We start from the raw sequence: 23,444 nt of genomic DNA on the forward strand, positions 1-23,444 counted from the left end.
TATATTTAGTGCAATCAGGGATCGATTCTCCGGCAGGGCTTTTATTTGCTCAGTTTGGAATGCAAAACTTCTCAGGATTCCCAAAAATGTGACAACTATTGGTCTACTTTCCTGCTTGCTCAGCCTTTCGGGAGATGATTCCATTGGATATTCCCTCTTGCCCATCGGTATACATTCAAATTGAAGGCAAGTCATAGTGTGATTGGCTGCCAAGCAGCTACCTTTGGAGCAGTGCAATTGGAAGTCTGCCAAGGGCATACATATATTAATGCAATGCTTTGGTATTAGTTCTGATCAGCAGGTTTCCTTGACTGTTCTTCACACCTCCCCTAGCGACGACTATGTCATCCATTCCCTTTGAAAGCAGATAGAGTACGCTTCTTTTCCGGTATTTATCGAAGCTCTGGGAATTTTTCATAGTCAATGGAAGGTATTGTTGATTCAAAGCAAAAGCCATGGAAATTAAACCACAAAATCCTTCGAGCCGGATTTGAACCAGCGACCTAAGGATGCCTGAATTTATGCTACAGTCCTCCGCTCTACCAACTGAGCTATCGAAGGAGTAGTGGCAAACTTCCGTAGCACCAAAATTATCTCTCGCTCAAGAAAGGTTGTGGAGGGTGGGGACCAGGAGCAGACAGATGCACATCATCAATATTACCTGCCACTCCCCCTCAAAGTTACCAGAAAAGTAAGAGTCTCTGCTTTCGAGGAAGAACCCTTACCAATGACCAAGAGGGCTGCCACAGATTTCTATCCTAAATGTATTAAGATTGCCAAGATTAATCATCACTTTGATGGCTTAAACAAGTAAGATTCTTCTGTTGTATAAGCATCAAAAATGAGATAGCCCCATTTCATGGGTTTTTTCAAGGCAAACGTCTCACAGTTTAAGTGGGGTTGGTATCCCAGTTGCATGACATATCTCTTCCTTAATACTGATAGCCAGCCTTGTTTTCTGCCAAAATCCGAGACAAGCATGGCAAAAGTCTGGAGATGCCGGGGATTGAACCCGGGGCCTCATACATGCAAAGCATGCGCTCTACCACAGAGCTACATCCCCATGTCTGCCAAGTTTTACTGGCTGCCAAGTCAACCCATTTGACACTGCAGCATAAAGTCTCAGCCAGGAAAATCCTTAAGCCTCGTACCTGGAATATCTTCATGGTCTATAGTCCTATTTAGAGATGCTTGTGTGCAGCCTTCTTAGCGCAGTAGGCAGCGCGTCAGTCTCATAATCTGAAGGTCCTGAGTTCGATCCTCAGAGAGGGCATTTATTTCCTCCTTTTGGCAAGCAAAATTCTCAGATTTTCTTGAAAAGTGGAAACTATGCCTACTCCAAACACATTTTTCAAAGCAAACAATTTAAGCGGGGTTCTGACCCCCAACTGCCGGAGAAACCTCTACTTTCCACAAGATGGCAGGCTAGCCTTCTGGAAAAAGCCAAGATAGAGAACAGAGACTCCTGGAGATGCCGGGGATTGAACCCGGGGCCTCATACATGCGAAGCATGCGCTCTACCACTGAGCTACATCCCCTCGACTGCACTCTAGCGTTTTGCTGGATGCAAGGAGACTCTGAAGCCCATGGACTGCAAAGTCTCGATTTGAGACTAGAATGTAAAGTGTCAGGCTTGGAATTGCTCACACCTCACGTGTGAACTGTCTTCATGGAGCATATATTTAGTGCAATCAGGGATCGATTCTCCGGCAGGGCTTTTATTTGCTCAGTTTGGAATGCAAAACTTCTCAGGATTCCCAAAAATGTGACAACTATTGGTCTACTTTCCTGCTTGCTCAGCCTTTCGGGAGATGATTCCATTGGATATTCCCTCTTGCCCATCGGTATACATTCAAATTGAAGGCAAGTCATAGTGTGATTGGCTGCCAAGCAGCTACCTTTGGAGCAGTGCAATTGGAAGTCTGCCAAGGGCATACATATATTAATGCAATGCTTTGGTATTAGTTCTGATCAGCAGGTTTCCTTGACTGTTCTTCACACCTCCCCTAGCGACGACTATGTCATCCATTCCCTTTGAAAGCAGATAGAGTACGCTTCTTTTCCGGTATTTATCGAAGCTCTGGGAATTTTTCATAGTCAATGGAAGGTATTGTTGATTCAAAGCAAAAGCCATGGAAATTAAACCACAAAATCCTTCGAGCCGGATTTGAACCAGCGACCTAAGGATGCCTGAATTTATGCTACAGTCCTCCGCTCTACCAACTGAGCTATCGAAGGAGTAGTGGCAAACTTCCGTAGCACCAAAATTATCTCTCGCTCAAGAAAGGTTGTGGAGGGTGGGGACCAGGAGCAGACAGATGCACATCATCAATATTACCTGCCACTCCCCCTCAAAGTTACCAGAAAAGTAAGAGTCTCTGCTTTCGAGGAAGAACCCTTACCAATGACCAAGAGGGCTGCCACAGATTTCTATCCTAAATGTATTAAGATTGCCAAGATTAATCATCACTTTGATGGCTTAAACAAGTAAGATTCTTCTGTTGTATAAGCATCAAAAATGAGATAGCCCCATTTCATGGGTTTTTTCAAGGCAAACGTCTCACAGTTTAAGTGGGGTTGGTATCCCAGTTGCATGACATATCTCTTCCTTAATACTGATAGCCAGCCTTGTTTTCTGCCAAAATCCGAGACAAGCATGGCAAAAGTCTGGAGATGCCGGGGATTGAACCCGGGGCCTCATACATGCAAAGCATGCGCTCTACCACAGAGCTACATCCCCATGTCTGCCAAGTTTTACTGGCTGCCAAGTCAAACCATTTGACACTGCAGCATAAAGTCTCAGCCAGGAAAATCCTTAAGCCTCGTACCTGGAATATCTTCATGGTCTATAGTCCTATTTAGAGATGCTTGTGTGCAGCCTTCTTAGCGCAGTAGGCAGCGCGTCAGTCTCATAATCTGAAGGTCCTGAGTTCGATCCTCAGAGAGGGCATTTATTTCCTCCTTTTGGCAAGCAAAATTCTCAGATTTTCTTGAAAAGTGGAAACTATGCCTACTCCAAACACATTTTTCAAAGCAAACAATTTAAGCGGGGTTCTGACCCCCAACTGCCGGAGAAACCTCTACTTTCCACAAGATGGCAGGCTAGCCTTCTGGAAAAAGCCAAGATAGAGAACAGAGACTCCTGGAGATGCCGGGGATTGAACCCGGGGCCTCATACATGCGAAGCATGCGCTCTACCACTGAGCTACATCCCCTCGACTGCACTCTAACGTTTTGCTGGATGCAAGGAGACTCTGAAGCCCATGGACTGCAAAGTCTCGATTTGAGACTAGAATGTAAAGTGTCAGGCTTGGAATTGCTCACACCTCACGTGTGAACTGTCTTCATGGAGCATATATTTAGTGCAATCAGGGATCGATTCTCCGGCAGGGCTTTTATTTGCTCAGTTTGGAATGCAAAACTTCTCAGGATTCCCAAAAATGTGACAACTATTGGTCTACTTTCCTGCTTGCTCAGCCTTTCGGGAGATGATTCCATTGGATATTCCCTCTTGCCCATCGGTATACATTCAAATTGAAGGCAAGTCATAGTGTGATTGGCTGCCAAGCAGCTACCTTTGGAGCAGTGCAATTGGAAGTCTGCCAAGGGCATACATATATTAATGCAATGCTTTGGTATTAGTTCTGATCAGCAGGTTTCCTTGACTGTTCTTCACACCTCCCCTAGCGACGACTATGTCATCCATTCCCTTTGAAAGCAGATAGAGTACGCTTCTTTTCCGGTATTTATCGAAGCTCTGGGAATTTTTCATAGTCAATGGAAGGTATTGTTGATTCAAAGCAAAAGCCATGGAAATTAAACCACAAAATCCTTCGAGCCGGATTTGAACCAGCGACCTAAGGATGCCTGAATTTATGCTACAGTCCTCCGCTCTACCAACTGAGCTATCGAAGGAGTAGTGGCAAACTTCCGTAGCACCAAAATTATCTCTCGCTCAAGAAAGGTTGTGGAGGGTGGGGACCAGGAGCAGACAGATGCACATCATCAATATTACCTGCCACTCCCCCTCAAAGTTACCAGAAAAGTAAGAGTCTCTGCTTTCGAGGAAGAACCCTTACCAATGACCAAGAGGGCTGCCACAGATTTCTATCCTAAATGTATTAAGATTGCCAAGATTAATCATCACTTTGATGGCTTAAACAAGTAAGATTCTTCTGTTGTATAAGCATCAAAAATGAGATAGCCCCATTTCATGGGTTTTTTCAAGGCAAACGTCTCACAGTTTAAGTGGGGTTGGTATCCCAGTTGCATGACATATCTCTTCCTTAATACTGATAGCCAGCCTTGTTTTCTGCCAAAATCCGAGACAAGCATGGCAAAAGTCTGGAGATGCCGGGGATTGAACCCGGGGCCTCATACATGCAAAGCATGCGCTCTACCACTGAGCTACATCCCCATGTCTGCCAAGTTTTACTGGCTGCCAAGTCAACCCATTTGACACTGCAGCATAAAGTCTCAGCCAGGAAAATCCTTAAGCCTCGTACCTGGAATATCTTCATGGTCTATAGTCCTATTTAGAGATGCTTGTGTGCAGCCTTCTTAGCGCAGTAGGCAGCGCGTTAGTCTCATAATCTGAAGGTCCTGAGTTCGATCCTCAGAGAGGGCATTTATTTCCTCCTTTTGGCAAGCAAAATTCTCAGATTTTCTTGAAAAGTGGAAACTATGCCTACTCCAAACACATTTTTCAAAGCAAACAATTTAAGCGGGGTTCTGACCCCCAACTGCCGGAGAAACCTCTACTTTCCACAAGATGGCAGGCTAGCCTTCTGGAAAAAGCCAAGATAGAGAACAGAGACTCCTGGAGATGCCGGGGATTGAACCCGGGGCCTCATACATGCGAAGCATGCGCTCTACCACTGAGCTACATCCCCTCGACTGCACTCTAACGTTTTGCTGGATGCAAGGAGACTCTGAAGCCCATGGACTGCAAAGTCTCGATTTGAGACTAGAATGTAAAGTGTCAGGCTTGGAATTGCTCACACCTCACGTGTGAACTGTCTTCATGGAGCATATATTTAGTGCAATCAGGGATCGATTCTCCGGCAGGGCTTTTATTTGCTCAGTTTGGAATGCAAAACTTCTCAGGATTCCCAAAAATGTGACAACTATTGGTCTACTTTCCTGCTTGCTCAGCCTTTCGGGAGATGATTCCATTGGATATTCCCTCTTGCCCATCGGTATACATTCAAATTGAAGGCAAGTCATAGTGTGATTGGCTGCCAAGCAGCTACCTTTGGAGCAGTGCAATTGGAAGTCTGCCAAGGGCATACATATATTAATGCAATGCTTTGGTATTAGTTCTGATCAGCAGGTTTCCTTGACTGTTCTTCACACCTCCCCTAGCGACGACTATGTCATCCATTCCCTTTGAAAGCAGATAGAGTACGCTTCTTTTCCGGTATTTATCGAAGCTCTGGGAATTTTTCATAGTCAATGGAAGGTATTGTTGATTCAAAGCAAAAGCCATGGAAATTAAACCACAAAATCCTTCGAGCCGGATTTGAACCAGCGACCTAAGGATGCCTGAATTTATGCTACAGTCCTCCGCTCTACCAACTGAGCTATCGAAGGAGTAGTGGCAAACTTCCGTAGCACCAAAATTATCTCTCGCTCAAGAAAGGTTGTGGAGGGTGGGGACCAGGAGCAGACAGATGCACATCATCAATATTACCTGCCACTCCCCCTCAAAGTTACCAGAAAAGTAAGAGTCTCTGCTTTCGAGGAAGAACCCTTACCAATGACCAAGAGGGCTGCCACAGATTTCTATCCTAAATGTATTAAGATTGCCAAGATTAATCATCACTTTGATGGCTTAAACAAGTAAGATTCTTCTGTTGTATAAGCATCAAAAATGAGATAGCCCCATTTCATGGGTTTTTTCAAGGCAAACGTCTCACAGTTTAAGTGGGGTTGGTATCCCAGTTGCATGACATATCTCTTCCTTAATACTGATAGCCAGCCTTGTTTTCTGCCAAAATCCGAGACAAGCATGGCAAAAGTCTGGAGATGCCGGGGATTGAACCCGGGGCCTCATACATGCAAAGCATGCGCTCTACCACTGAGCTACATCCCCATGTCTGCCAAGTTTTACTGGCTGCCAAGTCAACCCATTTGACACTGCAGCATAAAGTCTCAGCCAGGAAAATCCTTAAGCCTCGTACCTGGAATATCTTCATGGTCTATAGTCCTATTTAGAGATGCTTGTGTGCAGCCTTCTTAGCGCAGTAGGCAGCGCGTCAGTCTCATAATCTGAAGGTCCTGAGTTCGATCCTCAGAGAGGGCATTTATTTCCTCCTTTTGGCAAGCAAAATTCTCAGATTTTCTTGAAAAGTGGAAACTATGCCTACTCCAAACACATTTTTCAAAGCAAACAATTTAAGCGGGGTTCTGACCCCCAACTGCCGGAGAAACCTCTACTTTCCACAAGATGGCAGGCTAGCCTTCTGGAAAAAGCCAAGATAGAGAACAGAGACTCCTGGAGATGCCGGGGATTGAACCCGGGGCCTCATACATGCGAAGCATGCGCTCTACCACTGAGCTACATCCCCTCGACTGCACTCTAACGTTTTGCTGGATGCAAGGAGACTCTGAAGCCCATGGACTGCAAAGTCTCGATTTGAGACTAGAATGTAAAGTGTCAGGCTTGGAATTGCTCACACCTCACGTGTGAACTGTCTTCATGGAGCATATATTTAGTGCAATCAGGGATCGATTCTCCGGCAGGGCTTTTATTTGCTCAGTTTGGAATGCAAAACTTCTCAGGATTCCCAAAAATGTGACAACTATTGGTCTACTTTCCTGCTTGCTCAGCCTTTCGGGAGATGATTCCATTGGATATTCCCTCTTGCCCATCGGTATACATTCAAATTGAAGGCAAGTCATAGTGTGATTGGCTGCCAAGCAGCTACCTTTGGAGCAGTGCAATTGGAAGTCTGCCAAGGGCATACATATATTAATGCAATGCTTTGGTATTAGTTCTGATCAGCAGGTTTCCTTGACTGTTCTTCACACCTCCCCTAGCGACGACTATGTCATCCATTCCCTTTGAAAGCAGATAGAGTACGCTTCTTTTCCGGTATTTATCGAAGCTCTGGGAATTTTTCATAGTCAATGGAAGGTATTGTTGATTCAAAGCAAAAGCCATGGAAATTAAACCACAAAATCCTTCGAGCCGGATTTGAACCAGCGACCTAAGGATGCCTGAATTTATGCTACAGTCCTCCGCTCTACCAACTGAGCTATCGAAGGAGTAGTGGCAAACTTCCGTAGCACCAAAATTATCTCTCGCTCAAGAAAGGTTGTGGAGGGTGGGGACCAGGAGCAGACAGATGCACATCATCAATATTACCTGCCACTCCCCCTCAAAGTTACCAGAAAAGTAAGAGTCTCTGCTTTCGAGGAAGAACCCTTACCAATGACCAAGAGGGCTGCCACAGATTTCTATCCTAAATGTATTAAGATTGCCAAGATTAATCATCACTTTGATGGCTTAAACAAGTAAGATTCTTCTGTTGTATAAGCATCAAAAATGAGATAGCCCCATTTCATGGGTTTTTTCAAGGCAAACGTCTCACAGTTTAAGTGGGGTTGGTATCCCAGTTGCATGACATATCTCTTCCTTAATACTGATAGCCAGCCTTGTTTTCTGCCAAAATCCGAGACAAGCATGGCAAAAGTCTGGAGATGCCGGGGATTGAACCCGGGGCCTCATACATGCAAAGCATGCGCTCTACCACTGAGCTACATCCCCATGTCTGCCAAGTTTTACTGGCTGCCAAGTCAACCCATTTGACACTGCAGCATAAAGTCTCAGCCAGGAAAATCCTTAAGCCTCGTACCTGGAATATCTTCATGGTCTATAGTCCTATTTAGAGATGCTTGTGTGCAGCCTTCTTAGCGCAGTAGGCAGCGCGTTAGTCTCATAATCTGAAGGTCCTGAGTTCGATCCTCAGAGAGGGCATTTATTTCCTCCTTTTGGCAAGCAAAATTCTCAGATTTTCTTGAAAAGTGGAAACTATGCCTACTCCAAACACATTTTTCAAAGCAAACAATTTAAGCGGGGTTCTGACCCCCAACTGCCGGAGAAACCTCTACTTTCCACAAGATGGCAGGCTAGCCTTCTGGAAAAAGCCAAGATAGAGAACAGAGACTCCTGGAGATGCCGGGGATTGAACCCGGGGCCTCATACATGCGAAGCATGCGCTCTACCACTGAGCTACATCCCCTCGACTGCACTCTAACGTTTTGCTGGATGCAAGGAGACTCTGAAGCCCATGGACTGCAAAGTCTCGATTTGAGACTAGAATGTAAAGTGTCAGGCTTGGAATTGCTCACACCTCACGTGTGAACTGTCTTCATGGAGCATATATTTAGTGCAATCAGGGATCGATTCTCCGGCAGGGCTTTTATTTGCTCAGTTTGGAATGCAAAACTTCTCAGGATTCCCAAAAATGTGACAACTATTGGTCTACTTTCCTGCTTGCTCAGCCTTTCGGGAGATGATTCCATTGGATATTCCCTCTTGCCCATCGGTATACATTCAAATTGAAGGCAAGTCATAGTGTGATTGGCTGCCAAGCAGCTACCTTTGGAGCAGTGCAATTGGAAGTCTGCCAAGGGCATACATATATTAATGCAATGCTTTGGTATTAGTTCTGATCAGCAGGTTTCCTTGACTGTTCTTCACACCTCCCCTAGCGACGACTATGTCATCCATTCCCTTTGAAAGCAGATAGAGTACGCTTCTTTTCCGGTATTTATCGAAGCTCTGGGAATTTTTCATAGTCAATGGAAGGTATTGTTGATTCAAAGCAAAAGCCATGGAAATTAAACCACAAAATCCTTCGAGCCGGATTTGAACCAGCGACCTAAGGATGCCTGAATTTATGCTACAGTCCTCCGCTCTACCAACTGAGCTATCGAAGGAGTAGTGGCAAACTTCCGTAGCACCAAAATTATCTCTCGCTCAAGAAAGGTTGTGGAGGGTGGGGACCAGGAGCAGACAGATGCACATCATCAATATTACCTGCCACTCCCCCTCAAAGTTACCAGAAAAGTAAGAGTCTCTGCTTTCGAGGAAGAACCCTTACCAATGACCAAGAGGGCTGCCACAGATTTCTATCCTAAATGTATTAAGATTGCCAAGATTAATCATCACTTTGATGGCTTAAACAAGTAAGATTCTTCTGTTGTATAAGCATCAAAAATGAGATAGCCCCATTTCATGGGTTTTTTCAAGGCAAACGTCTCACAGTTTAAGTGGGGTTGGTATCCCAGTTGCATGACATATCTCTTCCTTAATACTGATAGCCAGCCTTGTTTTCTGCCAAAATCCGAGACAAGCATGGCAAAAGTCTGGAGATGCCGGGGATTGAACCCGGGGCCTCATACATGCAAAGCATGCGCTCTACCACTGAGCTACATCCCCATGTCTGCCAAGTTTTACTGGCTGCCAAGTCAACCCATTTGACACTGCAGCATAAAGTCTCAGCCAGGAAAATCCTTAAGCCTCGTACCTGGAATATCTTCATGGTCTATAGTCCTATTTAGAGATGCTTGTGTGCAGCCTTCTTAGCGCAGTAGGCAGCGCGTCAGTCTCATAATCTGAAGGTCCTGAGTTCGATCCTCAGAGAGGGCATTTATTTCCTCCTTTTGGCAAGCAAAATTCTCAGATTTTCTTGAAAAGTGGAAACTATGCCTACTCCAAACACATTTTTCAAAGCAAACAATTTAAGCGGGGTTCTGACCCCCAACTGCCGGAGAAACCTCTACTTTCCACAAGATGGCAGGCTAGCCTTCTGGAAAAAGCCAAGATAGAGAACAGAGACTCCTGGAGATGCCGGGGATTGAACCCGGGGCCTCATACATGCGAAGCATGCGCTCTACCACTGAGCTACATCCCCTCGACTGCACTCTAACGTTTTGCTGGATGCAAGGAGACTCTGAAGCCCATGGACTGCAAAGTCTCGATTTGAGACTAGAATGTAAAGTGTCAGGCTTGGAATTGCTCACACCTCACGTGTGAACTGTCTTCATGGAGCATATATTTAGTGCAATCAGGGATCGATTCTCCGGCAGGGCTTTTATTTGCTCAGTTTGGAATGCAAAACTTCTCAGGATTCCCAAAAATGTGACAACTATTGGTCTACTTTCCTGCTTGCTCAGCCTTTCGGGAGATGATTCCATTGGATATTCCCTCTTGCCCATCGGTATACATTCAAATTGAAGGCAAGTCATAGTGTGATTGGCTGCCAAGCAGCTACCTTTGGAGCAGTGCAATTGGAAGTCTGCCAAGGGCATACATATATTAATGCAATGCTTTGGTATTAGTTCTGATCAGCAGGTTTCCTTGACTGTTCTTCACACCTCCCCTAGCGACGACTATGTCATCCATTCCCTTTGAAAGCAGATAGAGTACGCTTCTTTTCCGGTATTTATCGAAGCTCTGGGAATTTTTCATAGTCAATGGAAGGTATTGTTGATTCAAAGCAAAAGCCATGGAAATTAAACCACAAAATCCTTCGAGCCGGATTTGAACCAGCGACCTAAGGATGCCTGAATTTATGCTACAGTCCTCCGCTCTACCAACTGAGCTATCGAAGGAGTAGTGGCAAACTTCCGTAGCACCAAAATTATCTCTCGCTCAAGAAAGGTTGTGGAGGGTGGGGACCAGGAGCAGACAGATGCACATCATCAATATTACCTGCCACTCCCCCTCAAAGTTACCAGAAAAGTAAGAGTCTCTGCTTTCGAGGAAGAACCCTTACCAATGACCAAGAGGGCTGCCACAGATTTCTATCCTAAATGTATTAAGATTGCCAAGATTAATCATCACTTTGATGGCTTAAACAAGTAAGATTCTTCTGTTGTATAAGCATCAAAAATGAGATAGCCCCATTTCATGGGTTTTTTCAAGGCAAACGTCTCACAGTTTAAGTGGGGTTGGTATCCCAGTTGCATGACATATCTCTTCCTTAATACTGATAGCCAGCCTTGTTTTCTGCCAAAATCCGAGACAAGCATGGCAAAAGTCTGGAGATGCCGGGGATTGAACCCGGGGCCTCATACATGCAAAGCATGCGCTCTACCACTGAGCTACATCCCCATGTCTGCCAAGTTTTACTGGCTGCCAAGTCAACCCATTTGACACTGCAGCATAAAGTCTCAGCCAGGAAAATCCTTAAGCCTCGTACCTGGAATATCTTCATGGTCTATAGTCCTATTTAGAGATGCTTGTGTGCAGCCTTCTTAGCGCAGTAGGCAGCGCGTCAGTCTCATAATCTGAAGGTCCTGAGTTCGATCCTCAGAGAGGGCATTTATTTCCTCCTTTTGGCAAGCAAAATTCTCAGATTTTCTTGAAAAGTGGAAACTATGCCTACTCCAAACACATTTTTCAAAGCAAACAATTTAAGCGGGGTTCTGACCCCCAACTGCCGGAGAAACCTCTACTTTCCACAAGATGGCAGGCTAGCCTTCTGGAAAAAGCCAAGATAGAGAACAGAGACTCCTGGAGATGCCGGGGATTGAACCCGGGGCCTCATACATGCGAAGCATGCGCTCTACCACTGAGCTACATCCCCTCGACTGCACTCTAGCGTTTTGCTGGATGCAAGGAGACTCTGAAGCCCATGGACTGCAAAGTCTCGATTTGAGACTAGAATGTAAAGTGTCAGGCTTGGAATTGCTCACACCTCACGTGTGAACTGTCTTCATGGAGCATATATTTAGTGCAATCAGGGATCGATTCTCCGGCAGGGCTTTTATTTGCTCAGTTTGGAATGCAAAACTTCTCAGGATTCCCAAAAATGTGACAACTATTGGTCTACTTTCCTGCTTGCTCAGCCTTTCGGGAGATGATTCCATTGGATATTCCCTCTTGCCCATCGGTATACATTCAAATTGAAGGCAAGTCATAGTGTGATTGGCTGCCAAGCAGCTACCTTTGGAGCAGTGCAATTGGAAGTCTGCCAAGGGCATACATATATTAATGCAATGCTTTGGTATTAGTTCTGATCAGCAGGTTTCCTTGACTGTTCTTCACACCTCCCCTAGCGACGACTATGTCATCCATTCCCTTTGAAAGCAGATAGAGTACGCTTCTTTTCCGGTATTTATCGAAGCTCTGGGAATTTTTCATAGTCAATGGAAGGTATTGTTGATTCAAAGCAAAAGCCATGGAAATTAAACCACAAAATCCTTCGAGCCGGATTTGAACCAGCGACCTAAGGATGCCTGAATTTATGCTACAGTCCTCCGCTCTACCAACTGAGCTATCGAAGGAGTAGTGGCAAACTTCCGTAGCACCAAAATTATCTCTCGCTCAAGAAAGGTTGTGGAGGGTGGGGACCAGGAGCAGACAGATGCACATCATCAATATTACCTGCCACTCCCCCTCAAAGTTACCAGAAAAGTAAGAGTCTCTGCTTTCGAGGAAGAACCCTTACCAATGACCAAGAGGGCTGCCACAGATTTCTATCCTAAATGTATTAAGATTGCCAAGATTAATCATCACTTTGATGGCTTAAACAAGTAAGATTCTTCTGTTGTATAAGCATCAAAAATGAGATAGCCCCATTTCATGGGTTTTTTCAAGGCAAACGTCTCACAGTTTAAGTGGGGTTGGTATCCCAGTTGCATGACATATCTCTTCCTTAATACTGATAGCCAGCCTTGTTTTCTGCCAAAATCCGAGACAAGCATGGCAAAAGTCTGGAGATGCCGGGGATTGAACCCGGGGCCTCATACATGCAAAGCATGCGCTCTACCACTGAGCTACATCCCCATGTCTGCCAAGTTTTACTGGCTGCCAAGTCAACCCATTTGACACTGCAGCATAAAGTCTCAGCCAGGAAAATCCTTAAGCCTCGTACCTGGAATATCTTCATGGTCTATAGTCCTATTTAGAGATGCTTGTGTGCAGCCTTCTTAGCGCAGTAGGCAGCGCGTTAGTCTCATAATCTGAAGGTCCTGAGTTCGATCCTCAGAGAGGGCATTTATTTCCTCCTTTTGGCAAGCAAAATTCTCAGATTTTCTTGAAAAGTGGAAACTATGCCTACTCCAAACACATTTTTCAAAGCAAACAATTTAAGCGGGGTTCTGACCCCCAACTGCCGGAGAAACCTCTACTTTCCACAAGATGGCAGGCTAGCCTTCTGGAAAAAGCCAAGATAGAGAACAGAGACTCCTGGAGATGCCGGGGATTGAACCCGGGGCCTCATACATGCGAAGCATGCGCTCTACCACTGAGCTACATCCCCTCGACTGCACTCTAACGTTTTGCTGGATGCAAGGAGACTCTGAAGCCCATGGACTGCAAAGTCTCGATTTGAGACTAGAATGTAAAGTGTCAGGCTTGGAATTGCTCACACCTCACGTGTGAACTGTCTTCATGGAGCATATATTTAGTGCAATCAGGGATCGATTCTCCGGCAGGGCTTTTATTTGCTCAGTTTGGAATGCAAAACTTCTCAGGATTCCCAAAAATGTGACAACTATTGGTCTACTTTCCTGCTTGCTCAGCCTTTCGGGAGATGATTCCATTGGATATTCCCTCTTGCCCATCGGTATACATTCAAATTGAAGGCAAGTCATAGTGTGATTGGCTGCCAAGCAGCTACCTTTGGAGCAGTGCAATTGGAAGTCTGCCAAGGGCATACATATATTAATGCAATGCTTTGGTATTAGTTCTGATCAGCAGGTTTCCTTGACTGTTCTTCACACCTCCCCTAGCGACGACTATGTCATCCATTCCCTTTGAAAGCAGATAGAGTACGCTTCTTTTCCGGTATTTATCGAAGCTCTGGGAATTTTTCATAGTCAATGGAAGGTATTGTTGATTCAAAGCAAAAGCCATGGAAATTAAACCACAAAATCCTTCGAGCCGGATTTGAACCAGCGACCTAAGGATGCCTGAATTTATGCTACAGTCCTCCGCTCTACCAACTGAGCTATCGAAGGAGTAGTGGCAAACTTCCGTAGCACCAAAATTATCTCTCGCTCAAGAAAGGTTGTGGAGGGTGGGGACCAGGAGCAGACAGATGCACATCATCAATATTACCTGCCACTCCCCCTCAAAGTTACCAGAAAAGTAAGAGTCTCTGCTTTCGAGGAAGAACCCTTACCAATGACCAAGAGGGCTGCCACAGATTTCTATCCTAAATGTATTAAGATTGCCAAGATTAATCATCACTTTGATGGCTTAAACAAGTAAGATTCTTCTGTTGTATAAGCATCAAAAATGAGATAGCCCCATTTCATGGGTTTTTTCAAGGCAAACGTCTCACAGTTTAAGTGGGGTTGGTATCCCAGTTGCATGACATATCTCTTCCTTAATACTGATAGCCAGCCTTGTTTTCTGCCAAAATCCGAGACAAGCATGGCAAAAGTCTGGAGATGCCGGGGATTGAACCCGGGGCCTCATACATGCAAAGCATGCGCTCTACCACAGAGCTACATCCCCATGTCTGCCAAGTTTTACTGGCTGCCAAGTCAACCCATTTGACACTGCAGCATAAAGTCTCAGCCAGGAAAATCCTTAAGCCTCGTACCTGGAATATCTTCATGGTCTATAGTCCTATTTAGAGATGCTTGTGTGCAGCCTTCTTAGCGCAGTAGGCAGCGCGTCAGTCTCATAATCTGAAGGTCCTGAGTTCGATCCTCAGAGAGGGCATTTATTTCCTCCTTTTGGCAAGCAAAATTCTCAGATTTTCTTGAAAAGTGGAAACTATGCCTACTCCAAACACATTTTTCAAAGCAAACAATTTAAGCGGGGTTCTGACCCCCAACTGCCGGAGAAACCTCTACTTTCCACAAGATGGCAGGCTAGCCTTCTGGAAAAAGCCAAGATAGAGAACAGAGACTCCTGGAGATGCCGGGGATTGAACCCGGGGCCTCATACATGCGAAGCATGCGCTCTACCACTGAGCTACATCCCCTCGACTGCACTCTAGCGTTTTGCTGGATGCAAGGAGACTCTGAAGCCCATGGACTGCAAAGTCTCGATTTGAGACTAGAATGTAAAGTGTCAGGCTTGGAATTGCTCACACCTCACGTGTGAACTGTCTTCATGGAGCATATATTTAGTGCAATCAGGGATCGATTCTCCGGCAGGGCTTTTATTTGCTCAGTTTGGAATGCAAAACTTCTCAGGATTCCCAAAAATGTGACAACTATTGGTCTACTTTCCTGCTTGCTCAGCCTTTCGGGAGATGATTCCATTGGATATTCCCTCTTGCCCATCGGTATACATTCAAATTGAAGGCAAGTCATAGTGTGATTGGCTGCCAAGCAGCTACCTTTGGAGCAGTGCAATTGGAAGTCTGCCAAGGGCATACATATATTAATGCAATGCTTTGGTATTAGTTCTGATCAGCAGGTTTCCTTGACTGTTCTTCACACCTCCCCTAGCGACGACTATGTCATCCATTCCCTTTGAAAGCAGATAGAGTACGCTTCTTTTCCGGTATTTATCGAAGCTCTGGGAATTTTTCATAGTCAATGGAAGGTATTGTTGATTCAAAGCAAAAGCCATGGAAATTAAACCACAAAATCCTTCGAGCCGGATTTGAACCAGCGACCTAAGGATGCCTGAATTTATGCTACAGTCCTCCGCTCTACCAACTGAGCTATCGAAGGAGTAGTGGCAAACTTCCGTAGCACCAAAATTATCTCTCGCTCAAGAAAGGTTGTGGAGGGTGGGGACCAGGAGCAGACAGATGCACATCATCAATATTACCTGCCACTCCCCCTCAAAGTTACCAGAAAAGTAAGAGTCTCTGCTTTCGAGGAAGAACCCTTACCAATGACCAAGAGGGCTGCCACAGATTTCTATCCTAAATGTATTAAGATTGCCAAGATTAATCATCACTTTGATGGCTTAAACAAGTAAGATTCTTCTGTTGTATAAGCATCAAAAATGAGATAGCCCCATTTCATGGGTTTTTTCAAGGCAAACGTCTCACAGTTTAAGTGGGGTTGGTATCCCAGTTGCATGACATATCTCTTCCTTAATACTGATAGCCAGCCTTGTTTTCTGCCAAAATCCGAGACAAGCATGGCAAAAGTCTGGAGATGCCGGGGATTGAACCCGGGGCCTCATACATGCAAAGCATGCGCTCTACCACAGAGCTACATCCCCATGTCTGCCAAGTTTTACTGGCTGCCAAGTCAACCCATTTGACACTGCAGCATAAAGTCTCAGCCAGGAAAATCCTTAAGCCTCGTACCTGGAATATCTTCATGGTCTATAGTCCTATTTAGAGATGCTTGTGTGCAGCCTTCTTAGCGCAGTAGGCAGCGCGTCAGTCTCATAATCTGAAGGTCCTGAGTTCGATCCTCAGAGAGGGCATTTATTTCCTCCTTTTGGCAAGCAAAATTCTCAGATTTTCTTGAAAAGTGGAAACTATGCCTACTCCAAACACATTTTTCAAAGCAAACAATTTAAGCGGGGTTCTGACCCCCAACTGCCGGAGAAACCTCTACTTTCCACAAGATGGCAGGCTAGCCTTCTGGAAAAAGCCAAGATAGAGAACAGAGACTCCTGGAGATGCCGGGGATTGAACCCGGGGCCTCATACATGCGAAGCATGCGCTCTACCACTGAGCTACATCCCCTCGACTGCACTCTAACGTTTTGCTGGATGCAAGGAGACTCTGAAGCCCATGGACTGCAAAGTCTCGATTTGAGACTAGAATGTAAAGTGTCAGGCTTGGAATTGCTCACACCTCACGTGTGAACTGTCTTCATGGAGCATATATTTAGTGCAATCAGGGATCGATTCTCCGGCAGGGCTTTTATTTGCTCAGTTTGGAATGCAAAACTTCTCAGGATTCCCAAAAATGTGACAACTATTGGTCTACTTTCCTGCTTGCTCAGCCTTTCGGGAGATGATTCCATTGGATATTCCCTCTTGCCCATCGGTATACATTCAAATTGAAGGCAAGTCATAGTGTGATTGGCTGCCAAGCAGCTACCTTTGGAGCAGTGCAATTGGAAGTCTGCCAAGGGCATACATATATTAATGCAATGCTTTGGTATTAGTTCTGATCAGCAGGTTTCCTTGACTGTTCTTCACACCTCCCCTAGCGACGACTATGTCATCCATTCCCTTTGAAAGCAGATAGAGTACGCTTCTTTTCCGGTATTTATCGAAGCTCTGGGAATTTTTCATAGTCAATGGAAGGTATTGTTGATTCAAAGCAAAAGCCATGGAAATTAAACCACAAAATCCTTCGAGCCGGATTTGAACCAGCGACCTAAGGATGCCTGAATTTATGCTACAGTCCTCCGCTCTACCAACTGAGCTATCGAAGGAGTAGTGGCAAACTTCCGTAGCACCAAAATTATCTCTCGCTCAAGAAAGGTTGTGGAGGGTGGGGACCAGGAGCAGACAGATGCACATCATCAATATTACCTGCCACTCCCCCTCAAAGTTACCAGAAAAGTAAGAGTCTCTGCTTTCGAGGAAGAACCCTTACCAATGACCAAGAGGGCTGCCACAGATTTCTATCCTAAATGTATTAAGATTGCCAAGATTAATCATCACTTTGATGGCTTAAACAAGTAAGATTCTTCTGTTGTATAAGCATCAAAAATGAGATAGCCCCATTTCATGGGTTTTTTCAAGGCAAACGTCTCACAGTTTAAGTGGGGTTGGTATCCCAGTTGCATGACATATCTCTTCCTTAATACTGATAGCCAGCCTTGTTTTCTGCCAAAATCCGAGACAAGCATGGCAAAAGTCTGGAGATGCCGGGGATTGAACCCGGGGCCTCATACATGCAAAGCATGCGCTCTACCACTGAGCTACATCCCCATGTCTGCCAAGTTTTACTGGCTGCCAAGTCAACCCATTTGACACTGCAGCATAAAGTCTCAGCCAGGAAAATCCTTAAGCCTCGTACCTGGAATATCTTCATGGTCTATAGTCCTATTTAGAGATGCTTGTGTGCAGCCTTCTTAGCGCAGTAGGCAGCGCGTTAGTCTCATAATCTGAAGGTCCTGAGTTCGATCCTCAGAGAGGGCATTTATTTCCTCCTTTTGGCAAGCAAAATTCTCAGATTTTCTTGAAAAGTGGAAACTATGCCTACTCCAAACACATTTTTCAAAGCAAACAATTTAAGCGGGGTTCTGACCCCCAACTGCCGGAGAAACCTCTACTTTCCACAAGATGGCAGGCTAGCCTTCTGGAAAAAGCCAAGATAGAGAACAGAGACTCCTGGAGATGCCGGGGATTGAACCCGGGGCCTCATACATGCGAAGCATGCGCTCTACCACTGAGCTACATCCCCTCGACTGCACTCTAACGTTTTGCTGGATGCAAGGAGACTCTGAAGCCCATGGACTGCAAAGTCTCGATTTGAGACTAGAATGTAAAGTGTCAGGCTTGGAATTGCTCACACCTCACGTGTGAACTGTCTTCATGGAGCATATATTTAGTGCAATCAGGGATCGATTCTCCGGCAGGGCTTTTATTTGCTCAGTTTGGAATGCAAAACTTCTCAGGATTCCCAAAAATGTGACAACTATTGGTCTACTTTCCTGCTTGCTCAGCCTTTCGGGAGATGATTCCATTGGATATTCCCTCTTGCCCATCGGTATACATTCAAATTGAAGGCAAGTCATAGTGTGATTGGCTGCCAAGCAGCTACCTTTGGAGCAGTGCAATTGGAAGTCTGCCAAGGGCATACATATATTAATGCAATGCTTTGGTATTAGTTCTGATCAGCAGGTTTCCTTGACTGTTCTTCACACCTCCCCTAGCGACGACTATGTCATCCATTCCCTTTGAAAGCAGATAGAGTACGCTTCTTTTCCGGTATTTATCGAAGCTCTGGGAATTTTTCATAGTCAATGGAAGGTATTGTTGATTCAAAGCAAAAGCCATGGAAATTAAACCACAAAATCCTTCGAGCCGGATTTGAACCAGCGACCTAAGGATGCCTGAATTTATGCTACAGTCCTCCGCTCTACCAACTGAGCTATCGAAGGAGTAGTGGCAAACTTCCGTAGCACCAAAATTATCTCTCGCTCAAGAAAGGTTGTGGAGGGTGGGGACCAGGAGCAGACAGATGCACATCATCAATATTACCTGCCACTCCCCCTCAAAGTTACCAGAAAAGTAAGAGTCTCTGCTTTCGAGGAAGAACCCTTACCAATGACCAAGAGGGCTGCCACAGATTTCTATCCTAAATGTATTAAGATTGCCAAGATTAATCATCACTTTGATGGCTTAAACAAGTAAGATTCTTCTGTTGTATAAGCATCAAAAATGAGATAGCCCCATTTCATGGGTTTTTTCAAGGCAAACGTCTCACAGTTTAAGTGGGGTTGGTATCCCAGTTGCATGACATATCTCTTCCTTAATACTGATAGCCAGCCTTGTTTTCTGCCAAAATCCGAGACAAGCATGGCAAAAGTCTGGAGATGCCGGGGATTGAACCCGGGGCCTCATACATGCAAAGCATGCGCTCTACCACTGAGCTACATCCCCATGTCTGCCAAGTTTTACTGGCTGCCAAGTCAACCCATTTGACACTGCAGCATAAAGTCTCAGCCAGGAAAATCCTTAAGCCTCGTACCTGGAATATCTTCATGGTCTATAGTCCTATTTAGAGATGCTTGTGTGCAGCCTTCTTAGCGCAGTAGGCAGCGCGTCAGTCTCATAATCTGAAGGTCCTGAGTTCGATCCTCAGAGAGGGCATTTATTTCCTCCTTTTGGCAAGCAAAATTCTCAGATTTTCTTGAAAAGTGGAAACTATGCCTACTCCAAACACATTTTTCAAAGCAAACAATTTAAGCGGGGTTCTGACCCCCAACTGCCGGAGAAACCTCTACTTTCCACAAGATGGCAGGCTAGCCTTCTGGAAAAAGCCAAGATAGAGAACAGAGACTCCTGGAGATGCCGGGGATTGAACCCGGGGCCTCATACATGCGAAGCATGCGCTCTACCACTGAGCTACATCCCCTCGACTGCACTCTAACGTTTTGCTGGATGCAAGGAGACTCTGAAGCCCATGGACTGCAAAGTCTCGATTTGAGACTAGAATGTAAAGTGTCAGGCTTGGAATTGCTCACACCTCACGTGTGAACTGTCTTCATGGAGCATATATTTAGTGCAATCAGGGATCGATTCTCCGGCAGGGCTTTTATTTGCTCAGTTTGGAATGCAAAACTTCTCAGGATTCCCAAAAATGTGACAACTATTGGTCTACTTTCCTGCTTGCTCAGCCTTTCGGGAGATGATTCCATTGGATATTCCCTCTTGCCCATCGGTATACATTCAAATTGAAGGCAAGTCATAGTGTGATTGGCTGCCAAGCAGCTACCTTTGGAGCAGTGCAATTGGAAGTCTGCCAAGGGCATACATATATTAATGCAATGCTTTGGTATTAGTTCTGATCAGCAGGTTTCCTTGACTGTTCTTCACACCTCCCCTAGCGACGACTATGTCATCCATTCCCTTTGAAAGCAGATAGAGTACGCTTCTTTTCCGGTATTTATCGAAGCTCTGGGAATTTTTCATAGTCAATGGAAGGTATTGTTGATTCAAAGCAAAAGCCATGGAAATTAAACCACAAAATCCTTCGAGCCGGATTTGAACCAGCGACCTAAGGATGCCTGAATTTATGCTACAGTCCTCCGCTCTACCAACTGAGCTATCGAAGGAGTAGTGGCAAACTTCCGTAGCACCAAAATTATCTCTCGCTCAAGAAAGGTTGTGGAGGGTGGGGACCAGGAGCAGACAGATGCACATCATCAATATTACCTGCCACTCCCCCTCAAAGTTACCAGAAAAGTAAGAGTCTCTGCTTTCGAGGAAGAACCCTTACCAATGACCAAGAGGGCTGCCACAGATTTCTATCCTAAATGTATTAAGATTGCCAAGATTAATCATCACTTTGATGGCTTAAACAAGTAAGATTCTTCTGTTGTATAAGCATCAAAAATGAGATAGCCCCATTTCATGGGTTTTTTCAAGGCAAACGTCTCACAGTTTAAGTGGGGTTGGTATCCCAGTTGCATGACATATCTCTTCCTTAATACTGATAGCCAGCCTTGTTTTCTGCCAAAATCCGAGACAAGCATGGCAAAAGTCTGGAGATGCCGGGGATTGAACCCGGGGCCTCATACATGCAAAGCATGCGCTCTACCACTGAGCTACATCCCCATGTCTGCCAAGTTTTACTGGCTGCCAAGTCAACCCATTTGACACTGCAGCATAAAGTCTCAGCCAGGAAAATCCTTAAGCCTCGTACCTGGAATATCTTCATGGTCTATAGTCCTATTTAGAGATGCTTGTGTGCAGCCTTCTTAGCGCAGTAGGCAGCGCGTCAGTCTCATAATCTGAAGGTCCTGAGTTCGATCCTCAGAGAGGGCATTTATTTCCTCCTTTTGGCAAGCAAAATTCTCAGATTTTCTTGAAAAGTGGAAACTATGCCTACTCCAAACACATTTTTCAAAGCAAACAATTTAAGCGGGGTTCTGACCCCCAACTGCCGGAGAAACCTCTACTTTCCACAAGATGGCAGGCTAGCCTTCTGGAAAAAGCCAAGATAGAGAACAGAGACTCCTGGAGATGCCGGGGATTGAACCCGGGGCCTCATACATGCGAAGCATGCGCTCTACCACTGAGCTACATCCCCTCGACTGCACTCTAACGTTTTGCTGGATGCAAGGAGACTCTGAAGCCCATGGACTGCAAAGTCTCGATTTGAGACTAGAATGTAAAGTGTCAGGCTTGGAATTGCTCACACCTCACGTGTGAACTGTCTTCATGGAGCATATATTTAGTGCAATCAGGGATCGATTCTCCGGCAGGGCTTTTATTTGCTCAGTTTGGAATGCAAAACTTCTCAGGATTCCCAAAAATGTGACAACTATTGGTCTACTTTCCTGCTTGCTCAGCCTTTCGGGAGATGATTCCATTGGATATTCCCTCTTGCCCATCGGTATACATTCAAATTGAAGGCAAGTCATAGTGTGATTGGCTGCCAAGCAGCTACCTTTGGAGCAGTGCAATTGGAAGTCTGCCAAGGGCATACATATATTAATGCAATGCTTTGGTATTAGTTCTGATCAGCAGGTTTCCTTGACTGTTCTTCACACCTCCCCTAGCGACGACTATGTCATCCATTCCCTTTGAAAGCAGATAGAGTACGCTTCTTTTCCGGTATTTATCGAAGCTCTGGGAATTTTTCATAGTCAATGGAAGGTATTGTTGATTCAAAGCAAAAGCCATGGAAATTAAACCACAAAATCCTTCGAGCCGGATTTGAACCAGCGACCTAAGGATGCCTGAATTTATGCTACAGTCCTCCGCTCTACCAACTGAGCTATCGAAGGAGTAGTGGCAAACTTCCGTAGCACCAAAATTATCTCTCGCTCAAGAAAGGTTGTGGAGGGTGGGGACCAGGAGCAGACAGATGCACATCATCAATATTACCTGCCACTCCCCCTCAAAGTTACCAGAAAAGTAAGAGTCTCTGCTTTCGAGGAAGAACCCTTACCAATGACCAAGAGGGCTGCCACAGATTTCTATCCTAAATGTATTAAGATTGCCAAGATTAATCATCACTTTGATGGCTTAAACAAGTAAGATTCTTCTGTTGTATAAGCATCAAAAATGAGATAGCCCCATTTCATGGGTTTTTTCAAGGCAAACGTCTCACAGTTTAAGTGGGGTTGGTATCCCAGTTGCATGACATATCTCTTCCTTAATACTGATAGCCAGCCTTGTTTTCTGCCAAAATCCGAGACAAGCATGGCAAAAGTCTGGAGATGCCGGGGATTGAACCCGGGGCCTCATACATGCAAAGCATGCGCTCTACCACTGAGCTACATCCCCATGTCTGCCAAGTTTTACTGGCTGCCAAGTCAACCCATTTGACACTGCAGCATAAAGTCTCAGCCAGGAAAATCCTTAAGCCTCGTACCTGGAATATCTTCATGGTCTATAGTCCTATTTAGAGATGCTTGTGTGCAGCCTTCTTAGCGCAGTAGGCAGCGCGTTAGTCTCATAATCTGAAGGTCCTGAGTTCGATCCTCAGAGAGGGCATTTATTTCCTCCTTTTGGCAAGCAAAATTCTCAGATTTTCTTGAAAAGTGGAAACTATGCCTACTCCAAACACATTTTTCAAAGCAAACAATTTAAGCGGGGTTCTGACCCCCAACTGCCGGAGAAACCTCTACTTTCCACAAGATGGCAGGCTAGCCTTCTGGAAAAAGCCAAGATAGAGAACAGAGACTCCTGGAGATGCCGGGGATTGAACCCGGGGCCTCATACATGCGAAGCATGCGCTCTACCACTGAGCTACATCCCCTCGACTGCACTCTAACGTTTTGCTGGATGCAAGGAGACTCTGAAGCCCATGGACTGCAAAGTCTCGATTTGAGACTAGAATGTAAAGTGTCAGGCTTGGAATTGC

The 23,444-nt window shown here is 45.2% G+C and overlaps 56 non-coding genes across 56 annotated transcripts; 14 read left to right on the forward strand and 42 right to left on the reverse strand.

Moving 5' to 3' along the window:
• Positions 1-475: 475 nt before the first annotated feature.
• On the reverse strand, positions 476-561 carry TRNAY-GUA (transfer RNA tyrosine (anticodon GUA)). Its single transcript is given in 2 exon segments — positions 476-511; positions 525-561. It is a non-coding gene; the product is annotated as a tRNA-Tyr (tRNA).
• Positions 562-991: 430 nt separating this feature from the next.
• TRNAA-UGC (transfer RNA alanine (anticodon UGC)) lies at positions 992-1,063 on the reverse strand. Its single transcript has one exon. It is a non-coding gene; the product is annotated as a tRNA-Ala (tRNA).
• Positions 1,064-1,200: 137 nt separating this feature from the next.
• Positions 1,201-1,273, forward strand: TRNAM-CAU (transfer RNA methionine (anticodon CAU)). The gene has a single exon. It is a non-coding gene; the product is annotated as a tRNA-Met (tRNA).
• Positions 1,274-1,466: 193 nt separating this feature from the next.
• TRNAA-CGC (transfer RNA alanine (anticodon CGC)) lies at positions 1,467-1,538 on the reverse strand. Its single transcript has one exon. It is a non-coding gene; the product is annotated as a tRNA-Ala (tRNA).
• A 614-nt stretch (positions 1,539-2,152) lies between these two features.
• Positions 2,153-2,238, reverse strand: TRNAY-GUA (transfer RNA tyrosine (anticodon GUA)). The gene is given in 2 exon segments: positions 2,153-2,188; positions 2,202-2,238. It is a non-coding gene; the product is annotated as a tRNA-Tyr (tRNA).
• Positions 2,239-2,668: 430 nt separating this feature from the next.
• Positions 2,669-2,740, reverse strand: TRNAA-UGC (transfer RNA alanine (anticodon UGC)). The gene has a single exon. It is a non-coding gene; the product is annotated as a tRNA-Ala (tRNA).
• Positions 2,741-2,877: 137 nt separating this feature from the next.
• TRNAM-CAU (transfer RNA methionine (anticodon CAU)) lies at positions 2,878-2,950 on the forward strand. Its single transcript has one exon. It is a non-coding gene; the product is annotated as a tRNA-Met (tRNA).
• A 193-nt stretch (positions 2,951-3,143) lies between these two features.
• Positions 3,144-3,215, reverse strand: TRNAA-CGC (transfer RNA alanine (anticodon CGC)). Its single transcript has one exon. It is a non-coding gene; the product is annotated as a tRNA-Ala (tRNA).
• A 614-nt stretch (positions 3,216-3,829) lies between these two features.
• Positions 3,830-3,915, reverse strand: TRNAY-GUA (transfer RNA tyrosine (anticodon GUA)). The gene is given in 2 exon segments: positions 3,830-3,865; positions 3,879-3,915. It is a non-coding gene; the product is annotated as a tRNA-Tyr (tRNA).
• Positions 3,916-4,345: 430 nt separating this feature from the next.
• TRNAA-UGC (transfer RNA alanine (anticodon UGC)) lies at positions 4,346-4,417 on the reverse strand. The gene has a single exon. It is a non-coding gene; the product is annotated as a tRNA-Ala (tRNA).
• A 137-nt stretch (positions 4,418-4,554) lies between these two features.
• On the forward strand, positions 4,555-4,627 carry TRNAM-CAU (transfer RNA methionine (anticodon CAU)). Its single transcript has one exon. It is a non-coding gene; the product is annotated as a tRNA-Met (tRNA).
• Positions 4,628-4,820: 193 nt separating this feature from the next.
• On the reverse strand, positions 4,821-4,892 carry TRNAA-CGC (transfer RNA alanine (anticodon CGC)). The gene has a single exon. It is a non-coding gene; the product is annotated as a tRNA-Ala (tRNA).
• A 614-nt stretch (positions 4,893-5,506) lies between these two features.
• On the reverse strand, positions 5,507-5,592 carry TRNAY-GUA (transfer RNA tyrosine (anticodon GUA)). Its single transcript is given in 2 exon segments — positions 5,507-5,542; positions 5,556-5,592. It is a non-coding gene; the product is annotated as a tRNA-Tyr (tRNA).
• A 430-nt stretch (positions 5,593-6,022) lies between these two features.
• On the reverse strand, positions 6,023-6,094 carry TRNAA-UGC (transfer RNA alanine (anticodon UGC)). The gene has a single exon. It is a non-coding gene; the product is annotated as a tRNA-Ala (tRNA).
• Positions 6,095-6,231: 137 nt separating this feature from the next.
• TRNAM-CAU (transfer RNA methionine (anticodon CAU)) lies at positions 6,232-6,304 on the forward strand. Its single transcript has one exon. It is a non-coding gene; the product is annotated as a tRNA-Met (tRNA).
• Positions 6,305-6,497: 193 nt separating this feature from the next.
• Positions 6,498-6,569, reverse strand: TRNAA-CGC (transfer RNA alanine (anticodon CGC)). The gene has a single exon. It is a non-coding gene; the product is annotated as a tRNA-Ala (tRNA).
• Positions 6,570-7,183: 614 nt separating this feature from the next.
• Positions 7,184-7,269, reverse strand: TRNAY-GUA (transfer RNA tyrosine (anticodon GUA)). Its single transcript is given in 2 exon segments — positions 7,184-7,219; positions 7,233-7,269. It is a non-coding gene; the product is annotated as a tRNA-Tyr (tRNA).
• A 430-nt stretch (positions 7,270-7,699) lies between these two features.
• On the reverse strand, positions 7,700-7,771 carry TRNAA-UGC (transfer RNA alanine (anticodon UGC)). Its single transcript has one exon. It is a non-coding gene; the product is annotated as a tRNA-Ala (tRNA).
• Positions 7,772-7,908: 137 nt separating this feature from the next.
• Positions 7,909-7,981, forward strand: TRNAM-CAU (transfer RNA methionine (anticodon CAU)). The gene has a single exon. It is a non-coding gene; the product is annotated as a tRNA-Met (tRNA).
• Positions 7,982-8,174: 193 nt separating this feature from the next.
• TRNAA-CGC (transfer RNA alanine (anticodon CGC)) lies at positions 8,175-8,246 on the reverse strand. The gene has a single exon. It is a non-coding gene; the product is annotated as a tRNA-Ala (tRNA).
• A 614-nt stretch (positions 8,247-8,860) lies between these two features.
• On the reverse strand, positions 8,861-8,946 carry TRNAY-GUA (transfer RNA tyrosine (anticodon GUA)). Its single transcript is given in 2 exon segments — positions 8,861-8,896; positions 8,910-8,946. It is a non-coding gene; the product is annotated as a tRNA-Tyr (tRNA).
• Positions 8,947-9,376: 430 nt separating this feature from the next.
• On the reverse strand, positions 9,377-9,448 carry TRNAA-UGC (transfer RNA alanine (anticodon UGC)). The gene has a single exon. It is a non-coding gene; the product is annotated as a tRNA-Ala (tRNA).
• A 137-nt stretch (positions 9,449-9,585) lies between these two features.
• On the forward strand, positions 9,586-9,658 carry TRNAM-CAU (transfer RNA methionine (anticodon CAU)). Its single transcript has one exon. It is a non-coding gene; the product is annotated as a tRNA-Met (tRNA).
• A 193-nt stretch (positions 9,659-9,851) lies between these two features.
• Positions 9,852-9,923, reverse strand: TRNAA-CGC (transfer RNA alanine (anticodon CGC)). The gene has a single exon. It is a non-coding gene; the product is annotated as a tRNA-Ala (tRNA).
• Positions 9,924-10,537: 614 nt separating this feature from the next.
• Positions 10,538-10,623, reverse strand: TRNAY-GUA (transfer RNA tyrosine (anticodon GUA)). The gene is given in 2 exon segments: positions 10,538-10,573; positions 10,587-10,623. It is a non-coding gene; the product is annotated as a tRNA-Tyr (tRNA).
• A 430-nt stretch (positions 10,624-11,053) lies between these two features.
• Positions 11,054-11,125, reverse strand: TRNAA-UGC (transfer RNA alanine (anticodon UGC)). Its single transcript has one exon. It is a non-coding gene; the product is annotated as a tRNA-Ala (tRNA).
• A 137-nt stretch (positions 11,126-11,262) lies between these two features.
• On the forward strand, positions 11,263-11,335 carry TRNAM-CAU (transfer RNA methionine (anticodon CAU)). The gene has a single exon. It is a non-coding gene; the product is annotated as a tRNA-Met (tRNA).
• A 193-nt stretch (positions 11,336-11,528) lies between these two features.
• Positions 11,529-11,600, reverse strand: TRNAA-CGC (transfer RNA alanine (anticodon CGC)). The gene has a single exon. It is a non-coding gene; the product is annotated as a tRNA-Ala (tRNA).
• A 614-nt stretch (positions 11,601-12,214) lies between these two features.
• Positions 12,215-12,300, reverse strand: TRNAY-GUA (transfer RNA tyrosine (anticodon GUA)). Its single transcript is given in 2 exon segments — positions 12,215-12,250; positions 12,264-12,300. It is a non-coding gene; the product is annotated as a tRNA-Tyr (tRNA).
• Positions 12,301-12,730: 430 nt separating this feature from the next.
• TRNAA-UGC (transfer RNA alanine (anticodon UGC)) lies at positions 12,731-12,802 on the reverse strand. Its single transcript has one exon. It is a non-coding gene; the product is annotated as a tRNA-Ala (tRNA).
• A 137-nt stretch (positions 12,803-12,939) lies between these two features.
• On the forward strand, positions 12,940-13,012 carry TRNAM-CAU (transfer RNA methionine (anticodon CAU)). The gene has a single exon. It is a non-coding gene; the product is annotated as a tRNA-Met (tRNA).
• A 193-nt stretch (positions 13,013-13,205) lies between these two features.
• TRNAA-CGC (transfer RNA alanine (anticodon CGC)) lies at positions 13,206-13,277 on the reverse strand. The gene has a single exon. It is a non-coding gene; the product is annotated as a tRNA-Ala (tRNA).
• A 614-nt stretch (positions 13,278-13,891) lies between these two features.
• TRNAY-GUA (transfer RNA tyrosine (anticodon GUA)) lies at positions 13,892-13,977 on the reverse strand. Its single transcript is given in 2 exon segments — positions 13,892-13,927; positions 13,941-13,977. It is a non-coding gene; the product is annotated as a tRNA-Tyr (tRNA).
• Positions 13,978-14,407: 430 nt separating this feature from the next.
• On the reverse strand, positions 14,408-14,479 carry TRNAA-UGC (transfer RNA alanine (anticodon UGC)). The gene has a single exon. It is a non-coding gene; the product is annotated as a tRNA-Ala (tRNA).
• A 137-nt stretch (positions 14,480-14,616) lies between these two features.
• TRNAM-CAU (transfer RNA methionine (anticodon CAU)) lies at positions 14,617-14,689 on the forward strand. Its single transcript has one exon. It is a non-coding gene; the product is annotated as a tRNA-Met (tRNA).
• Positions 14,690-14,882: 193 nt separating this feature from the next.
• Positions 14,883-14,954, reverse strand: TRNAA-CGC (transfer RNA alanine (anticodon CGC)). Its single transcript has one exon. It is a non-coding gene; the product is annotated as a tRNA-Ala (tRNA).
• Positions 14,955-15,568: 614 nt separating this feature from the next.
• Positions 15,569-15,654, reverse strand: TRNAY-GUA (transfer RNA tyrosine (anticodon GUA)). The gene is given in 2 exon segments: positions 15,569-15,604; positions 15,618-15,654. It is a non-coding gene; the product is annotated as a tRNA-Tyr (tRNA).
• A 430-nt stretch (positions 15,655-16,084) lies between these two features.
• TRNAA-UGC (transfer RNA alanine (anticodon UGC)) lies at positions 16,085-16,156 on the reverse strand. The gene has a single exon. It is a non-coding gene; the product is annotated as a tRNA-Ala (tRNA).
• Positions 16,157-16,293: 137 nt separating this feature from the next.
• On the forward strand, positions 16,294-16,366 carry TRNAM-CAU (transfer RNA methionine (anticodon CAU)). The gene has a single exon. It is a non-coding gene; the product is annotated as a tRNA-Met (tRNA).
• Positions 16,367-16,559: 193 nt separating this feature from the next.
• Positions 16,560-16,631, reverse strand: TRNAA-CGC (transfer RNA alanine (anticodon CGC)). Its single transcript has one exon. It is a non-coding gene; the product is annotated as a tRNA-Ala (tRNA).
• Positions 16,632-17,245: 614 nt separating this feature from the next.
• On the reverse strand, positions 17,246-17,331 carry TRNAY-GUA (transfer RNA tyrosine (anticodon GUA)). The gene is given in 2 exon segments: positions 17,246-17,281; positions 17,295-17,331. It is a non-coding gene; the product is annotated as a tRNA-Tyr (tRNA).
• A 430-nt stretch (positions 17,332-17,761) lies between these two features.
• On the reverse strand, positions 17,762-17,833 carry TRNAA-UGC (transfer RNA alanine (anticodon UGC)). The gene has a single exon. It is a non-coding gene; the product is annotated as a tRNA-Ala (tRNA).
• A 137-nt stretch (positions 17,834-17,970) lies between these two features.
• TRNAM-CAU (transfer RNA methionine (anticodon CAU)) lies at positions 17,971-18,043 on the forward strand. The gene has a single exon. It is a non-coding gene; the product is annotated as a tRNA-Met (tRNA).
• Positions 18,044-18,236: 193 nt separating this feature from the next.
• On the reverse strand, positions 18,237-18,308 carry TRNAA-CGC (transfer RNA alanine (anticodon CGC)). Its single transcript has one exon. It is a non-coding gene; the product is annotated as a tRNA-Ala (tRNA).
• A 614-nt stretch (positions 18,309-18,922) lies between these two features.
• On the reverse strand, positions 18,923-19,008 carry TRNAY-GUA (transfer RNA tyrosine (anticodon GUA)). The gene is given in 2 exon segments: positions 18,923-18,958; positions 18,972-19,008. It is a non-coding gene; the product is annotated as a tRNA-Tyr (tRNA).
• A 430-nt stretch (positions 19,009-19,438) lies between these two features.
• On the reverse strand, positions 19,439-19,510 carry TRNAA-UGC (transfer RNA alanine (anticodon UGC)). The gene has a single exon. It is a non-coding gene; the product is annotated as a tRNA-Ala (tRNA).
• A 137-nt stretch (positions 19,511-19,647) lies between these two features.
• On the forward strand, positions 19,648-19,720 carry TRNAM-CAU (transfer RNA methionine (anticodon CAU)). The gene has a single exon. It is a non-coding gene; the product is annotated as a tRNA-Met (tRNA).
• Positions 19,721-19,913: 193 nt separating this feature from the next.
• TRNAA-CGC (transfer RNA alanine (anticodon CGC)) lies at positions 19,914-19,985 on the reverse strand. Its single transcript has one exon. It is a non-coding gene; the product is annotated as a tRNA-Ala (tRNA).
• Positions 19,986-20,599: 614 nt separating this feature from the next.
• On the reverse strand, positions 20,600-20,685 carry TRNAY-GUA (transfer RNA tyrosine (anticodon GUA)). The gene is given in 2 exon segments: positions 20,600-20,635; positions 20,649-20,685. It is a non-coding gene; the product is annotated as a tRNA-Tyr (tRNA).
• A 430-nt stretch (positions 20,686-21,115) lies between these two features.
• Positions 21,116-21,187, reverse strand: TRNAA-UGC (transfer RNA alanine (anticodon UGC)). Its single transcript has one exon. It is a non-coding gene; the product is annotated as a tRNA-Ala (tRNA).
• Positions 21,188-21,324: 137 nt separating this feature from the next.
• Positions 21,325-21,397, forward strand: TRNAM-CAU (transfer RNA methionine (anticodon CAU)). Its single transcript has one exon. It is a non-coding gene; the product is annotated as a tRNA-Met (tRNA).
• A 193-nt stretch (positions 21,398-21,590) lies between these two features.
• On the reverse strand, positions 21,591-21,662 carry TRNAA-CGC (transfer RNA alanine (anticodon CGC)). The gene has a single exon. It is a non-coding gene; the product is annotated as a tRNA-Ala (tRNA).
• A 614-nt stretch (positions 21,663-22,276) lies between these two features.
• TRNAY-GUA (transfer RNA tyrosine (anticodon GUA)) lies at positions 22,277-22,362 on the reverse strand. Its single transcript is given in 2 exon segments — positions 22,277-22,312; positions 22,326-22,362. It is a non-coding gene; the product is annotated as a tRNA-Tyr (tRNA).
• A 430-nt stretch (positions 22,363-22,792) lies between these two features.
• Positions 22,793-22,864, reverse strand: TRNAA-UGC (transfer RNA alanine (anticodon UGC)). Its single transcript has one exon. It is a non-coding gene; the product is annotated as a tRNA-Ala (tRNA).
• Positions 22,865-23,001: 137 nt separating this feature from the next.
• TRNAM-CAU (transfer RNA methionine (anticodon CAU)) lies at positions 23,002-23,074 on the forward strand. The gene has a single exon. It is a non-coding gene; the product is annotated as a tRNA-Met (tRNA).
• Positions 23,075-23,267: 193 nt separating this feature from the next.
• Positions 23,268-23,339, reverse strand: TRNAA-CGC (transfer RNA alanine (anticodon CGC)). Its single transcript has one exon. It is a non-coding gene; the product is annotated as a tRNA-Ala (tRNA).
• Between the last annotated feature and the right edge of the window lie 105 nt (positions 23,340-23,444).

The sequence above is a fragment of the Lissotriton vulgaris genome, chromosome 1_1 (assembly GCF_964263255.1).
Source record: "Lissotriton vulgaris chromosome 1_1, aLisVul1.2, whole genome shotgun sequence".
NCBI lineage: Eukaryota > Metazoa > Chordata > Amphibia > Caudata > Salamandridae > Lissotriton > Lissotriton vulgaris.